This window comes from Mus caroli, unplaced genomic scaffold, assembly GCF_978045245.1.
Source record: "Mus caroli unplaced genomic scaffold, Mus_caroli_1 scaffold_1, whole genome shotgun sequence".
In the NCBI taxonomy this organism is placed as follows: domain Eukaryota; kingdom Metazoa; phylum Chordata; class Mammalia; order Rodentia; family Muridae; genus Mus; species Mus caroli.
Window position 1 is genome coordinate 26,078,087 of NW_028227256.1, and position 4,240 is coordinate 26,082,326.

General features: G+C 40.2%; 1 pseudogene; it reads left to right on the top strand.

The window, feature by feature from the left end:
* Positions 1 to 745: 745 nt before the first annotated feature.
* LOC110303516 (phospholipid scramblase 1 pseudogene) lies at positions 746 to 1,870 on the top strand (annotated as a pseudogene).
* The last annotated feature ends 2,370 nt before the right edge of the window (positions 1,871 to 4,240 follow it).

Genomic DNA, 4,240 nt, shown 5'->3' on the forward strand with positions numbered 1-4,240 from the left:
TTAGCCCGTTTTTAACAGAGAAGATAAAATGTTTGGTGATGATTGATACTACGCTGCTTTGTTCTTGTTGAAAAGCAAAGAATTCCTCTAGGGAAATACAGGAAATAGACAGAATCATGGGCTTCCTGGCCATTTATAATCGCACATTTTTAAAATCCTGGAGACTGGGAGTAATAATTTACTCAAATAGTTTAATTTCATGCTACTTATGCTTCACTATGATAAAAATTATAACATAGCTACAATTTTTTCATCACTCTCATATAAATTGTCTGGTTTTATGTTGTGTGTTAACTTTGAAGAGCAGTATCAGGTAATGATTCACAGAGAATTATATATGTGTGTAGCCTTTCATGTCAGTGTGCTAGATTGGTCATTAAAAGGGAGTATTTGTACATCATATTATATCACATTAGGACAATTTGTATATAATTTACATATGATAAATTTAGGTAAATGGCAGGCATTAAATAACTTATGAGAATCTCTGATAATCTCTGGGACCACCTTTATATGATAAAATACACATTTAATCATTGTCTTTTATTGAAAAGTAACTTGTTCAAAGGTCAACGAGGTTAATGAGCCAGAAGTGATAGCGCATGTCTGCATTCTACTGATTTCTATAGGCTAAGTTCGAAAGACTTTAAGATGAAGGTGAGCCTCAAACTAATACTAATTAAAGAAAACAACAAGAGGGAAAGCCAGGCTACTGCTGCACCACTAGCAAGGAATTGGGTCACGGACTTCAGAGCAGAAGGAGCCTCAGAAACTGTTTAAATCATGGAAAAACACAGCAAGCAAACTGAGGCTCCCCACCCGGGAACATATATGCCAGCTGGGTATACCCCTCTCTATCCACCAGAAGCTTTCCAAGGGCCTTCAGACCATGGTGCTTACCCCATACCTCAGGCTGGCTACCAAGGGCCTCTGGGCCCCTATCCGGGGCACCAACCTGGCTACCCAGTCCCACCAGGAGGTTATGCAGGTGGTGGCCCTAGTGGCTTTCCTGTCCAAAATCAGCCAGCATATAATCATCCAGGTGGCCCTGGGGGGACCCCATGGATGCCAGCCCCCCCCCGCACCCCCTCCTCCACTGAACTATCCACTTGGGCTGAAATACTTAGCTCAGATTGATCAGCTTCTGGTTCATCAGCAAATTGAGCTTCTGGGAGTCGTAACAGGCTTTGAAACAAATAACAAATATGAAATCAAGAACAGCCTCGGGCAGAGAGTTTACTTTGCAGTGGAAGATACTGACTGCTGTACCCGAAACTGCTGTGGGGAGTCTAGACCTTTCACCTTGAGGATCCTGGATAATCTGGGTCGAGAAGTCATGACTCTGGAGAGACCTCTGAGATGCAGTAGCTGCTGCTTCCCCTGCTGCCTCCAGGAGATAGAAATCCAGGCTCCTCCTGGGGTGCCAGTAGGTTATGTGACTCAGACCTGGCACCCATGTCTGCCCAAGTTCACTCTCCAAAATGAGAAGAAGCAGGATGTTCTGAAAGTCGTTGGTCCGTGTGTCGTGTGTAGCTGCTGTTCAGACATTGATTTTGAGCTCAAATCTCTAGATGCAGAATCAGTAGTTGGCAAAATTTCCAAGCAGTGGTCTGGTTTTGTGAGAGAGGCCTTCACGGATGCAGACAACTTCGGGATCCAGTTCCCGCTAGACCTGGATGTGAAGATGAAAGCTGTGAGGCTTGGTGCTTGTTTCCTCACAGATTTCATGTTTTTGTTTTTGTTTTTGTTTGTTTGTTTGTTTTTTAAAGAACTGGAAACGAGGAACAAAGATCAGGAGTATGGCAGTAGTTTCCTGAAATGCCTCTTGAGGTTTAAGGACTACAATTTATGGACGCTGAATGGAAACTGAGGAATCAAAAGGCACACACCATGGCTTCTTTTCCTTGACTGAAATAACTTTCTATCAACTCACCTGTGATGCCTGTGTGCCCTGTTGTACAACTATGCTCTCAAATTAGGGTTTTTTTTTTTTTTTTTTTTTTTAGAATTCTGTCATGTATTTGTCTTTATACATTCTTAAGGTTTTCACTGTGAATTTGGGAAAACAGTTATATGAATTTATACACATAGAAATGATCTTCTCTATGAAAAAAATGCTTTGACTTTGTCTTTCATTTCCCATTTTTGTGGAAACTTTAATGCTATTGTAATTTAATATAAAACTACACATTAAATATAATTATGATTTACAAAAAAAAAAAAAGAAACAACAAACTTAAAATGCTGCTGTATTTCTAGTCTAGGAAGCTTTCTGTTGCTGTGATAAGCATTACAACCAAAGGCAACCAGGGTAAGAATGAGTTTATTTTATTTTACAGTTTTACAGTCCTTTATCGAAGGAGGTCAGGGCAGGAACTTGAGGTAGAAACAGTGGAGGTATCATGCTTACTGGCTTGCCTCACCTCAGCTGCCTCTCCTTTTTCTTTTCTACCCTTCTCTTTTAGTTCTATTCTTATTTTTTCCTTTTATTCAAAGTTGATTCTTTTCTTGTACAATATAAGCTGACAACATTTCCCTACCTCTTTGTTCCTAATTTCTTCCCCTCAACTCTTCCTATGTAGACTCAATCTTTTTCTGTTTCTCATTAGAAAAGAATAGGCTACTGAGAGATAACCACAAAATATAATGGTATAAAATATAATAGGATAAAACAATATCCATCACATTGAAGTTGGACAATGAAAACCAACAGAAGAAACAGAACCCCAAGAGAAGGCACGAGAATCAAAGACTCACTTGCATGTACACTCAGAGGTTCCCTAAAAATACTAAAATGAGATGGAATCTCAGGTTTGTTTTGATTTGCATTTCCCTGATGACTAATGATGTTGAACATTTCTTTAAGTGCTTCTCAGCCATTCAGTATTCTTCAGTTGAGAAATCTTTGTTTAGCTCTGTGCCCCAATTTTTTTTTTTTTTTTTTTTTGGTTTTTGGTTTTTGGTTTTTCTAGACAGGGTTTCTCTGTGTAGCCCTGGTTGTTGTGGAACTCACTCTATAGACCAGGCTTTACTCGAACTCAGAAATCCACCTGACTCTGCCTCCTAAATGCTGGGATTAAAGGCATGCCCCACCTCTGTCCAACTGTGCTCCATTTTTAAATAGGATTATTTAATTTTTCTGGAGTCTAACTTCTTTTTTTTTTGTTGTTGTTGATATTTTCTTCATTTACATTTCAAATGCTATCCCAAAAGTTTCCTATACCCTCCCCCGCCCTGCTCCCCTACCCACTCCCTCCAACTTCTTGGCCCTGGCGTTCCCCTGTACTGGGGCATATAAAATTTGCTAGACCAAGGGCCTCTTCTCCCAATGATGGCCCACTAGGTCATCTTCTGCTACATATGCAGCTAGAGACATGAGCTCTGGGGGGTACTGATTAGATCATATTGTTGTTCCACCTATAGGGTTGTTGGCCCCTTTAGCTCTTGGGTACTTTCTCTAGCTCCTACATTGGGGACTCTGTGTTCCATCCAAAAGATGACTGTGAGCATCCACTTTTGTATTTGTCAGGCACTGGCAAAGCCTCACAGGAGACAGCTATATCAGGGTCCTTTCAGCAAAATCTTGCTGGCGTATGTCTAACTTCTTGAGTTCTTTGTATATATTAGCTATTAGCCCTCTATCAGATGTACTATTGGTAAAGATCTTTTCCAAATCTGTTGGTTTTCTATTTGTCTGATTGAAAGTGTCCTTTGCCTTAAGGAAGCTTTGCAATTTTATGATGTCCCATTTGTCAATTTTTCATCTTAGAGCATAGGCTATTGGTGTTCTGTTAAGGAAATTTTCCCCTGTGCCCAAGTGCTCGAGGATCTTCCCCACTTTCTTTTCTACTAGATTCAGTGTATTTTGTTTTATGTGGAGATTCTTGATCGTTGATCCACTGAGATTCCACCTCACTACAGTCAATATGACTATGATTAAAAATTCAGGTTACAGCAGATGCTGGCGAGGTTGTAGGGAAAGAGGAACACTCCTCCATTTTTGGTAGAAATACAAGCTGGTACCACTCTGGAAATCAGTTTGGAGGTTCCTCAGAAAATTGGACATAATACTACCTGAAGACCTACTAATACCACTCCTGGGCATATAACCAGAAGATGCTCCAGCATGTAAAAAAGACACAAACTTCACTATATTCATCATAGCCTTATTTATAATAGCCAGGAGCTGGAAAGAACTCAGATGTCTCTCAACAGAGGCATGGCTACAGAAAATGTGGTA